Source organism: Gorilla gorilla, chromosome 1, assembly GCF_029281585.2.
Source record: "Gorilla gorilla gorilla isolate KB3781 chromosome 1, NHGRI_mGorGor1-v2.1_pri, whole genome shotgun sequence".
Classification (NCBI taxonomy): Eukaryota; Metazoa; Chordata; class Mammalia; order Primates; family Hominidae; genus Gorilla; species Gorilla gorilla.
This window is the reverse complement of record NC_073224.2, coordinates 128,417,601-128,430,698: the sequence shown is the minus strand read 5'-3', so window position 1 is coordinate 128,430,698 and position 13,098 is coordinate 128,417,601. Positions and strand designations below refer to the sequence as shown.

Below are 13,098 nucleotides of genomic sequence, written 5' to 3'. Positions count from 1 at the left end.
AGAATATAAACTTGGGTCTCTTTGACTCTTTTTAATTCTATCACATGACCTACCCTCCACCCTAAAAGCTTTTTGCAGTTCTTGGCCTGCCGGGATAAGCTCTCCTAATGCTTCATGCCCTCTGGGTCAGGGTTCCTAACAGTGTGCACTTGAATGCTGTTAGACTGACTCCAATCTTGTGAACAAACACAGAGCAACCAGTGCTAAGGGATCTTTGATTCTTGGCTTTGAGAGTCACCTTCCAGTGGAAGAGTTGGCTGAGCCTGATGTCCAGGGTCATTGTTCAGGAGACTTTGTTGCTGGGTTCAGGTTGGGTCACTGGTGACATGAGGCAAAGTGGTGCAGCCCTTCTTCCTCCTGATCTTGCTAATCCCAGAGAGCCCTAGCCCTAGATGCGGCAGACAGGGCCCATTGCACATGGATATTACTATCCTGAGGGGTGCCAAGAGGTGGGGAGGAGTGAGCTTGAAGCAGAGCTGCCTCCACACCTGATTTTGTAAACAACTGGGCCCTGTGGTGTAGTGTGCATTGTGTTAGACTAGGAGTCTCAGGACAGTTCCAAGCTCTGTCTTCATTACAGGCCAACCCTTTGACCTCTCTGAGCCTCCATCTCCTTGTCTGCAGGATATCATAAGGATGTCGCTTGCTACTTCTCTGGCTGCTTCTCAAAAGTAGTGGCAAGGCCATGCACTCATTCATTTGCTTAACCAAACATTCCTTGAGCACCTACTATGCATTGTGCTTGGTGCTATGTGGCAGGAAGCACTGCTCAGAGGCAGGGCCATCAGCATGGGGCATGCAGGCCCTGGCCTGGCTGGGCGGCCACCTCAGGGAAGAAATCAGGAAGCAAGTTGTGCTATTTAGCGTTGACTTTGATGTCTGCTCCTGGCATCTGGGGAGGGTGGGTGCCACAAGACAGCTGGATGTGTTTGTGGCCACTTCCCAGGGCATGAGGAGCGGCAGTGTCCTGGCCTTTTGGGGACCTGGCCATTGGCTTTGTGAAGGGATGCGGCAGGGTGGGAGGCATTGCCATGGTGGGGATCAGATCTCGCCGCATTCCTAATTCTGTTACAAAACATCAGTTCTCTTTACTGGCCTTCTGAGGCTCCCTCCTGAGGTTCCCTCCTGAGGCCCTTGCAAATCAAATGTATGCAACTCCAGAGCCTGTCCCTCTCCATGGCACCAGTGTTTCTGGTGCCACCACATGCCAGCCTCTTTGGCTGCTCCTGCCTGCCCTTTCTTACATCCCCACCAGGCCTCCTTCTCCATGTGGACATCTGTCCTGCCAGGCATTGGGCAGCTGGCACTCCCACTCTCCCATGGACCTGAAGCCCTTGCCTTCCTATTTAGCCCACCTTCCCCTTACACAGTCCTGATTTGCCAGCGTTAGCCTCCCCTGGTCCTTGGAACATGATCTTCTCCACCAGCTTCATGGCCACAGCCTTTGTTTTCCTTCTTATCCCGACTCTCTCTCTGGCTACAAGCCTCAGAGAATCTCTGGCCTAGACTCCAGGGGCCTCTACTCAACACATCCCCTGCACATGTGCTTCTGAGGGGCTGTCTCTGTACACTCCAATGGGACTCAGAGGCTGAGTCCCGGCCTAAACTGTTCCCTACCGTATCCCTTCTTCTTCTATGTGGGGGCATTTGTCTGCCTTCCTGGTTCAGCCCTGCCCTGTTCTTCCAATGCCAGTGTGATCTGGCATCGATTTACCCCTCCCCTCCTCAGTACCCTTCCACCATGGAACAGGGCCTATGTCCCTAGGGGTGCATGTGCCTTGGGCCTGCCTTCTCTCTTAGACTGTGCTCTGTAGGAGTGGAGGGCACACCTGCTCTGTGCTCTAAACCCCAAGCTCCACTCACGGGGATGACAGAATGAACAATTCCTCTCTGCCGCAGATGCCACTTTGAGGGAAGACCGAGTACCCCTGCCACTAGAAAATTGGGCTCGGGGCAGATTCATGGATAGGGCAGACTACCAGCTTCCAGTGGAGTCAGATCATGGGAGGGGAGGCAGATAAGGTTGGAGTGGGATCTGTGGGGAACAGGCCTCTTACAGAGCATAAGGTGGAACATGGAACACATTTCTGGCAGTGCCTCCCCTGTGTTGGCTCGAGAAGTCCCATCTGCAAGTGGGGAGCAGGTCAGAGAGGCCTATGTTGACATTTCTCAGCCTGAAGACCAGGCATGTATATCCTTCAACTTTGAAGTCCCTGGAATACAGATATTCTGAGACAACACTCAGAATACCTAAGACCCATGCTGATAAGGGCCACAGATGGCCTCACTCAGTGTGAGTGGTCCTTATCAGCATGGGTCTTAGGTATCCTGAGTGTTATCTCACTGTATTTGTGGAGTGACCTACAGTCAGGAGCTACCTCTGAAGTCTGGGCTTCCAGCCACAGGACACCTGGCTCCTTCTATAAAGGCTGTGGAGTGGGCTCTGGCTGGAGCAGTGGCCAGTCTGCAGTCCAGGATGAGGGGCCTTGTGGTGTTCCTTGCAGTCTTTGCTCTCTCTGAGGTCAATGCCATCACCAGGTGAGTGTCAGAGCCCAGGGGAGGGCAAGGGCATCTCATCGTCCTCTCTGGGAGGTCTGTCCTTGGTCTTCCAGCCATTGGTCCCCCAGGGAGTCTTGGGAGAAGTGCTGCAAGTTCCCAGGGTAACAGTTCCCTGTCAGTCTTGCCTTTGCATGCTGGGACCTTTGCTTCTGTTTACCCCAGCACTTCACAGTGTGGTGAAAAGAACAGGGAGCCAGATGGGCAACTGGGAGGATAGGGCATGGCTCTGGAGTCAAACTGCCTGGGGTTTGATCCCCAGCTCCATCACTAACTTAACTCTCTGTGCCTCAGTTTCCTCCTGTGTTCATAAAATGTGAATAATGGTAATGTCCATCTCATAGGGATGTCGTGAGGATTACAGGAGTTAATATTTAAAAAATGCTTCAAACGGTGCACACTGTAAGAGCTATATATGCATTTGCTAAACAAAATAAAATTCCCTATTGTACTAATCCTTTGTGGGTGAAGATCTCAGGTTCTCCTGCCAAAGTAATAACTGACATTGATTGAGCTGTTTGCTCCTAGGTGCTAGGCACTCCACTAAGCCACTAATCCTCATGGATTAGGTAGATATTATCATTTGCAATTTACAGATGAGACACTGTTGTTTAGGAAGGGTTCCTAAGGAGGGTCCCTGAGCTGTCCGAGGCTGCATGGCTAGTAATGGAGGAGCTAGGACTTGGCCTCTGTGGATTTGCACTCTTGCCATCACATCACACGGTAATCTGCAGGTGCTCAGGTTTGAGTCTGGTCAAGCCCTGAGCACAGAGAAGCCCTGATTCCTCCCTGGGAAAGCTGGATCCCAGAAAAGGGGTCAGGGTGCTTTCAACTGGCCCAGAATCTTTGTGGCAGTCCTGAAAATAAAGTTCCTCCAGGTCCCAGGTGCGCTATCTGCCCCAGCACTTGGGATGTGAACAGCCTGCGAAAATCCATTCTGTCTGTGAGTTTTAACACTGCTGCCATTTATGGCTCTCAAAGCACGTCTCAACAGTCTCACAGAGGAGGACCATGTGATTCTTAGAGGTAAAAGGGACTGTGGGAATCACTGAGTTCTACTTCTGTCTATAGGAGAGGAAACTAAGGACCAGAGAGGTTAAGCCATAGGGCTAGTCAAAGGCAGGGCCAGGAGAATGGCTGGAAAGGAAGGGGTTAACCTAAGGGAGTTGAAACTCAGAGGGCTTTGGGGAGCCACCCAAGTTGACACAGACAGGGCAGCACCAGGTCTAGAACCAGTTTCTGCATTTCCTCTCTTGATCTCTTCACTGTTGATCTGCCTCCATCATCTAAAACTCGAGCTCCCTCAGGAGGCCCCTGTGAGACCAGGCTCTGTGCTGAGGAACCCTTTGAGAATTTTCCACTCGTCTTAGGGAAAAAGCTATCCAGAGAGTGGAGAAAGGGTATTGACAGAGGGCAGGATCATTGTCGTAGCATTTGTCAGCATGTGGGAGACACCGTTCTTCACTGCAGACAGTGGGCTCCCAGCGGGCAGAGATGGTGTCCTTTCCAAGTGTCCCCTGTGCCCTGTACAGTGTCTGGCACAGCAAGAATTTGGTGACTGAATGAGTGATGATGTGCTTAGTGCTTTTCAAACCATGGGTTTCAAAACTTATTAGTGGGTTGCAAAATGCCTCTAATGGGTCTCCACCAGCATTAGAAAAAGAGAAAGCAATATAAAATATGAGAGTGCATTGCAGTTAGCAAGGATAGGCATTGATTTTTGAACCGATGTAAAATACATTTCTTACTTTGAGTTATGATTTAAAAAAAGTTTGAAAGCCCTTGGCCTGGGGTCAGTGGGCCATTGATCAGAAGGCTGGCTGGGAGCAGAGTGTACCGAGTGGTTTATGGAGCCCACTTCTGGGAGGCTGGGCAGCCTGCGGGAGATGCAAACGCTCCTCACAAATTCTTCCCCATCTCCTCAGGGTTCCTCTGCACAAAGGGAAGTCGCTGAGGAGGGCCCTGAAGGAGCGCAGGCTCCTGGAGGACTTCCTGAGGAATCACCATTATGCAGTCAGCAGGAAGCACTCCAGCTCTGGGGTGGTGGCCAGCGAGTCTCTGACCAACTACCTGGATGTGAGTGGCTCTGCCAGCCTTTCCACTAACGAAGTGGAAAGCGCCCCTCGGCCCCTGCCTCACCACAGCTGTTGCTCTTCGAGAAATCTTGGAGTCTGTGGTAGAGGCAGTCTCCCTGCCCTCAGTCAGCTCCACAAGGGGCTGGTTGACCCAGAAAAGACAGTGCTCCTGCTTGCCAGCTCTGAATGCCACCACCAGGAGGGTCTGAGCTCGGGCGCCTTCCTCACAAAACATCCCCCAAGAGTGCATGAACTGCCCCCCCCACCTACCATCCCAATCTTGCACCTGCCTTCCCGGCCAGGGAAGTTCTGTCTTAGTCTGGCTCAGCAGGGATGGAGACAGCGGGTGCCATTCCGCAGCTGCCCAGGACGCGGCTGCCAGCTTGCTCTTCCTCCCACCCAGGACCCAGGCAGGGGCGCTCCTGGTGCCTGTTCTTTCCTGGAGCTTGTCTTTCTCTCAGCCGTCACTCTTGCCAGTAAACAACCAGCCTTTTTTCTCTTCTGTGCTCTCATTTCCTTATCTAGGTCATCTTCGCCACCCGCCCCCAGCCTCTGCTCTGACAGTGGGGAGAGCTGGCGAGGAGGCATGAGTGGCAGGGGCCACTTGGGCCAGAACATGGAGCCCACACCTAGCTGATGCCCCACCTCTCTGTCCAGATTCTTTTTGCCCTAGCAGGGGTGGCCCATGTCCCACCCAGGCAGGATTTAAGTTTAGGACCCAGGTCTGCTTCTGAGGCTGATTCCAGCAGTGGTTGCAGGACTTGTGGAAGGATGAGGCCAAGTGTGTCTGGGGGTGGGAGCCCAGGTAAGGGCCGGAGGTCAAGAAACCTCTTCAGTATCTTCCCCCTCCTTGAGACACCCAGGTCTCTGGGCAGAAAGCACAGGGCCTCCACAAGGGCCCCTGCTCCCCGCCCACCGTTAATCCACACCCTCCTGCCCCCTGATGCTCCCACCTCTGACCCAGTGCCGTCTGTCTTCAGTGTCAGTACTTTGGGAAGATCTACATCGGGTCCCCTCCCCAGAAGTTCACCTTGGTGTTTGATACAGGCTCCCTGGATCTCTGGGTGCCCTCTGTCTACTGCAACAGTGATGCCTGTCGTGAGTGACCGCCCTCTCCTGACCCAGCCCCTCATGCTTGGATGCCCCGGCCAAGTGGCCAGGGTGGTCAGGGTGGCTGGGGGGAAACATGGGGTGGCAGGACAGCTGGCTCTGACCTTCCCAGCCTCCTAGTTGTGGTCGATCTCCTCACTCATCTTCCCAGCTGGCCACAGACTGGGAAGATTTGAAAATCATGGGTTTTAGTTAAAAATTAGGGACCTTTATTTTATTTTTTGTCTCTACTGTGAGCCAAGGCAAGCTGCTTACCCTTTTGGATCCTGAATTTTCCTTTCTATAAAATGGGGCTATGATGTGCCAGTGAGTGCTGGGAGAGTAAAGTGAGAAGGGCTCTTACAAATAATGAATACATGCTTAACACACGTTAATTATTTATTTCTCCACCAATCCTGGGAGATTGGTGCTCTTTTTATCCCCATTTGACAGATGAGGAAATTAAGGTTTGAAGAGGAAAAGGGACTTGGCTAAGATTACTCAGCTGACAAAAGCAAAACATCCACGGAATCTTCAGCGGGGCTTTTCCCTTTCATTTTTGTGTAGAAGCTACGTAGGTAGCACTGGAAGTCAGAGAGGTAGGGCAAGCAGCAAAGAATCATGTTCTTTTTTAAACTGTGGGACCAAGGCTTTAGAAAGAATGGGCTGCTTATTCTCTATAGAGAGAATTGCCAGTATTGAGGCCATATTCTTACAAGGCCTGCTGAGGGGTTCGGCCCAGGCTGGCACCGTGAGTGGTGAGAAGATTCTAAGCGCCCCACTAACTCTGGGTCTGTGTTTCAGAAAACCACCAACGCTTCGATCCGTCCAAGTCCTCCACCCACAGAACATGGGCAAGTCCCTGTCCATCCAGTATGGCACAGGCAGCATGCGGGGCTTGCTGGGCTATGACACTGTCACCGTAAGTGGTGCTGCGCCGGCCAGTGCTCACTGTGCCTTTCCCACCAGCCACTCTCTGCCCACACAGTCCGGTGGGCCACACCTCCACTGTGCTGAGGAGCCCTTTAGGTGCTGCCTGCCCTGGTGGCTCAGGAGGTAAGGAGAGGGATTTTAGCCAGCAGGCAGCTGTCGGCTGTCCCTTCCTCCCACCTCGTCTTCTTGTGGCAGCACCCAGAGCCCCACCTGAGGGCCCTCTTAGGTCCGGGTTCCCGTCTCCCTGATCCTTTTCCATGCATCCTTGACACAGTTAGTTCCGAATTCTGAGCTGGTGCCAGGACTGAGCTCTTCAGTGTCCTATGTATAGTCTTATTTTTAAATTTTGTTTTTCCAACAGCCCTTTGAGGAAGATGTCATTATCCTCGTTGTTCAAATGAGGAAATCGAGGCTTGTAGTTGATAACTTACCTGAAGTCACACAGCTGGTGCCTGAGGGAGCTGAGTGTGGGACCTCGCCTCTGGCTCTCAGAGCAGTGCTCTTGGTTTGACCTCATGCTTTATAAGTCAGAGCAGCATCTTCTTTCAGGTCCGAGAGCACCCGTCCCTCTAGGATAAGGGTTCCCCTTTCCCTTGACTCTTTTTGGCCTCCAAAGTACCTAATACAGTGATGGGCACATAGTAGGTACCCAATGGATGTTTGCTTCTTTCTTTCTTTCTGCATGCACCATCTGACGTGAAAACGCTGGTGGTGTCTCTCAGTGCTGACCACCTTGACTTTCCTTGGTCTCTTCCTTGGGTCTGGCTGAAACCTTTCTTGCTTTGAGTCCAGAAGGGCACAGTCCTCTGTGGACAGTATTTTCCTCACTGGGCAGGTGCCCACCAGGGTGCTCTGCTCAGGCCTCCTCGGGATTCCATGCCAGACAGCAGAGGCCTCAGGGCTGCTTGCTGAGCTGGCCAGCAGTCAGGCCTTTGACAGCCAATTCCCCTGCCCAGTCCTATTTCCTCTGCTGGCCTGAGCCATTCACTTTCTTCCCTGCTATTTTGGGTGCGTCTTCACTGGAGAGCTGGCCCAGTGCCTGGAACCTCAGCAGTGCTGCAGTGGGCTGCTATCACTCACTACCTTGGGCAGGGGGTCGGGGAAAGCCTCCCTCAGGGGTCTCATGTGGAAGCAGGACAGGTGTCCTGACCACTTTGGGACAAGAGGCAGTAGTGGTCAGAGTAGGCTGGTGGATACATTGGGCATCTGAAGAAGTGGGCAGATTAAGAAAATATTTTGGAGTTAGCACTTTCTTAGCGTAGTGCTGATCCATATTCAATAATCAAACACTTAGTAAATGTCAATACATGTTCAGTGTTAGTATTATTTAGTCAAAGCACTGCCTTGAGATGTGAGATGTAGGTATTATTATTCCCTTAAACAGATAAGGGGATTGAGGCTTGGGCAGGTACTTGTCCAAGGTCACACAGTTAGCACATGGCAGAACAGGAGCCTACACCTGGGTCTTGGAGACATAAAGCGTGTGCATGTTCTTTTTGGACTTCCTGCTGCTTCTATGGCTTTTTGCTGGGAGGTGTTCCAGGCACAGCTGGTGGGAGGGCTACAGGCCTGCAGAGGGCCTTGGAGCATCCCTCATTCTGCCCCCTTCTTTGAGCCCAGTCCCAACTTTTGCACAATGAGCACCAGGGTCTGTGTCCACCTTGTCCTCTGTTCCCCTCCACCCCTGCCTCATTAGAACGATTCCTCAAGATCATTGCACTAACTGCCAGGAAAGGAGAGGTGGGTTTTTTTTGTTTTGTTTTTTGTTTTTGTTTTTTTCTGTCTCTTAAGGGCAAATAACTATGTTGCCTATAAGAGGAAAGGAACTGGAACTGCGATACTGGCTCCTGACCTGGGACTGGCTGCCCTCATGCCTGGGATGTTTCTGTCTCTGGCTGCAGGACCTAGTGGAGGTCATGATTCTCTTGCAGGTCTCCAACATTGTGGACCCCCACCAGACTGTGGGCCTGAGCACCGAGGAACCTGGCGACATCTTCACCTACTCCGAGTTTGATGGGATCCTGGGGCTGGCCTATCCCTCTCTTGCCTCTGAGTAGTCAGTGCCAGTGTTTGACAACACGATGCCGAGGCACCTGGTGGCCCAAGACCTGTTCTCAGTCTACATGAGCAGGTAAGAGCTGTGCCCAGCCGGGGCCTAGGTTTGATGTCCTTGTAAGGACTGTCGGCTGAGGAGAGTGTCCACTCCTTGGGGACACTCAAGGGTAGTCACCAGCATCCAAGCAAACCTTCTCCTTTCCAGGCACATCCAACCTCTTGTCCAAAGGCCCATGATACAGTCATTTATACAGCCAGAGTTCACTGGATCAAAATTTGACTTTCCTTTCTGGCACTCAAAAAACAAAGCCCGATTCCACCTCTGCACTGGGGCTTTCGAATTCTTTTTCCCAAAGTGGCAGGGCCTCAATAACCATTTGCTAATGTCATTGAGATGCACAGACTTTTAGAGCTGACTCCAAAGGAGTCCAACCTACTCCTTTCACTAGGGAGGAAGCTGAGGCTTGGGGAGGGACCAACACCCTGAGGGGTGGCGGCTGAGCCAGGCGTGGAGCCTGGGGCTCCTGCTCCCAGGCCTGTGCTTCCTACTCTACCTCCCTGCACCCTGTGATGATGCAGCTTGGCTCAGACAGAGGGGAGGATGGCAGGGAGGAGAGAAAGGGACCCTCCCTAGGAGAAGTTGCTGGATGGCCGAGGCAGGAGAATGCAGTTAGGGGGCTAATTAGTGCATTCACTCATGCATTTATTCACCCAGTAGATACTTACTGGGCCCTTACTATGTGCAGAGGCTCTGCCAGAGATGGGGACACATCAGCAGATAAGACAAACTGGCAGTTAACATTTTAGCAGGAGAAGCAGACAGCACACCATTACATACACTATTGTAATCAAACAGTCTGATAAGGGTGCAGCAGGGGAGATTTGGGTGTGTCAGAGGCTGAGTAACAGGGGAAGCCCCAGCCGAGGGCAGCCAGGGCAGTCTTTGCTGAGGGAAGAGTGGGTGCTGTCTGGGGAGAAAGCGTGTACCAGAGCCGGGAGCTGGGATGGGCTGGATGAGTTCTAGGAGCCCAAGGCAGTGCTCCAGAAGTGGGTGGGTACAGTGTATGTTTCCCAGCCATGTGTGAGACACGGCCCCAGGAGGAACAGAGGGGATTTGCATTTGGGTGGCAGTTTCAATCCAAAGTGTAGATTTTGTTGAAGACCCCCTTTCCTACTAGAGGCAGAAAGCCCTGGGTGGCGGCTGACAGGGAGTAGGAGCATAGGGAGACAGCTGGGCACACTCAAGGGTGGCTGGGGCACAGCCTGGCAGTCCCAGGACCTGTGGGGTGGGTTATTTCCTCTGGGGTTGGGGTGGGGGCTGCAGCGCTCGGGAGAAAGGATGCTGCCACTGACTTCAGAGAAAGCCCAGCGGAGGAGGAGCCAGAGGGGGCTGGAGACCTCATCTGAAGCGTGGGGTAGGGGTGGGGCGGAGGAGGGTGGGCTGGATCTCCGTGGTGTCCGCCCCAGGGTGGGGCTGGGCACCACTTTTCTGAGCCTCGCTGAAACAGCACGCTGCGCCTTGGTTTCAGGAATGACCAGGGGAGCATGCTCACACTGAGGGCCATTGACCTGTCCTACTACACAGGCTCCCTGCACTGGATACCCATGACTGCAAGAATACTGGCAGTTCACTGTGGACAGGTGGGTGAGAGGCCACCCTGTGTGGGCCTCAGCCAGAGGCTGATCTAGGTGTGGGGATGTGAGGCCCGGGCGTCAGGCCACCACACTCTGAGGACTGCAGCACAGTAGCTCGTAAGACCACCCATGAGAATCTGAACTAGACACTTCCAAGGTTGGTGACCTTTGTCGGTGCTAGTGCCACATATTCACCTGTGCTTTATGAACAAGACCAGCTGCCTTTCTGGGGCATCTACTGCCTGCTAGGCGCTGTGCTGAATGATTATATGACTGTCTCATTTATTCCTCACTGAGACACCATGAGGTGGGTGCTACTATTACCCCACTTTATAATGGACTAACATTGAGTTTGAACCTCAGGACCACCTCTTGAGGAAGTCAAAGAAGGGGTTATTAACGTACGCGTTTTGTAGATGGGAAGCCTGGGTACACAAAGGTTGGGTAACTTGCTGGAGACACACAGCAAGTAAATGGCAGAGCAAAAACTTGAAACCAGATCTCAGACAACGAGTATGCTACTCGCTCTACTCCTTAATGTGGGTGAATTTGTTGTTTTATTGAAGTTTCTGTCCCATGGAAAGTGGGATGTCCTCAATTTAGCCACTGAATTGGAAGAAAATGGTTTTAGGATTTTTCTCTGGGCTCAGAAAGTACTGGGGCCTCCAGGAAGGGGCCCCAGGGAAGGGGCTGAGGGCTGGGGGCCTTCCCTCCCTACTGCGGATCCTGGCAGGGGAGGGTAGGAAGGACCTGGGGAGGGAGGGCTGGATGAGGCCATCTTGCATACCCTCGAAAGTGTCATCATTGATGGCATGGTGGTGGTCTGTGACGGTGGCTGTCAGGCCATCCTGGACACCGGCACCTCCCTGCTGGTGGGGCCTGGCAGCAACATCCTCAACATCCAGCAGGCCATTGGAGCCACTGCGGGCCAGTACAATGAGGTGAGGCCAGGCCCCACCGCCCCACAAGGTTGCCTTGAAGTGGGGGCCCCTTCACACAAACGAGATGATGCAGGGGTGGTGAGGGAGCCCGTTTCCCAGCCGAGGTTGGGGTTTCTCCGGAGGCCTCTGCTGGGGCCTTTGGCTTTGGCTTCATTGCCGTGGGAGCCTCCATGCCTCAGGTAGCGGCTGCCGTCTGACCTCCTGTTCCTCTGGGAGGGGTGCCCTCCTTGACGCGTTGTACTGTGCTGTGCCCCTTCTTCCTCCTCCACCCCCTAGTCTGTTCTTCTCCCCTTGACAGCCAAATGCTCCCAGCATCCCTGTGAGCTCTGGCTGGGCCTAGATGGGGAGACACAGAGGCAACCCCCTTGGGTCCCAAGCTTGGGTCTGTCCCTGGGTTGATGACAGCTATGACTCTTTTGAGAACCATGTCTCAGGACCAGGCCTCACCCTGAGAGCCTCCCTGTGGTCCTAGGTGTAGGCAGGGTCCTCTCCCCACCCCATGGCTCATGGGGTGGCAGGAGGGGTTCTGGGCCCTTCCAGAACCCCTTCAGTCAGCTTACTTACTCGCCGCTTCTAAGAGGACCTCCTTTGGTTCTTTAGTTTGACATCGACTGCGGGCGCCTGAGCAGCATGCCCACGGTTGTCTTCGAGATCCACGGCAAGAAGTACCCCCTGCCACCCTCCGCCTACACCAGCCAGGTATGAGTCTCAGAGGGGAAGCCTGGGCTCCTCCTCCTCCTTCTTCTTCACCAGCTTCCTCCCCCACCCCCCCAGTTGGGCCCCTGGTAAGGCAGTGATGGTGGTGATAAGAAGTGGTATGGACTCCACAGAGAATGGAGGGGCATGTGTTTGGACCAACTGGCCTTTCTGAGTGGGCCATGTTGTCCTGGGGCCTCATTTGTGGCCACTTCAGCCTCATCCTGGGAAAAATGGGGAACAGGAGAGGCGGTGTGTCAAGGTGTCAGGGAGAGTGGGGTAGGCAGGTCCACATCTCCCTATGGGAACCTCCCTCCGCTGCTCAAGCTTCTAAGTCCCGGGGCCTAGAGCTCTGTGCAGGGTTTGCTTAGCTAGCCTGGGCTTTGTGGGGCCCAGCCCTTGGCCCCACTGACCACTGACCTCCACCCCCCAGGCCTGCTCTGGCTGGTCATCAGGGCAGTAGGTGCTGAGAGCAGGAGGCAGGGGCTAGGGAGGATGAAAGATGGGGAGTGGAGTCCAGTGCAGGGAACAGGACTCAGGATGCCAGAACCCCACCCGGTGATCCTAGATTATGTCATTTTATTTTTTGAATCTGAATTTCTTCATCTGTTGAGAGATGAATCCAATACTTGTTTATCTGGGAAGGTCATGTCAAGGATAAAATGACGTCACAGAAGAGGAGGAGTTGCGGGTGAGGTATAAATGCCTATCTTTAGGCACAGCAAATGGGATTGGGACCAGCGTCATCTCTGCCTTGCCTTCCCCAGGACCAGGGCTTCTGCACCAGTGGTTTCCAGGGTGACTATAGTTCCCAGCAGTGGATCCTAGGGGGTGTCTTCACCCGGGAGTATTACAGTGTCTTTGACAGGGCCAATAACTGTGTGGGGCTGGCGAAGGCTGTCTGATTGCATCACTGGCCACGGACCTCAGTGTGACCAAACACACACACGCACATAGATGAGACGTGCAGGCAGATGGTTCCCAATAAACACCACATTTCTGCAAAGCCTGACTTCCCTTGTTGTCACTGGGGCTGAAGCTCTGCGCCGTTGTGGGGGTGGATGTGACTGCCAGGTGGTGTGTGGGCACAGCAGGAACTACATGGTGGGAAGTGTTGG

General features: G+C 53.4%; 1 pseudogene; it reads left to right on the top strand.

Moving 5' to 3' along the window:
* Positions 1 to 2,476: 2,476 nt before the first annotated feature.
* On the top strand, positions 2,477 to 12,885 carry LOC101141938 (chymosin-like; annotated as a pseudogene).
* The last annotated feature ends 213 nt before the right edge of the window (positions 12,886 to 13,098 follow it).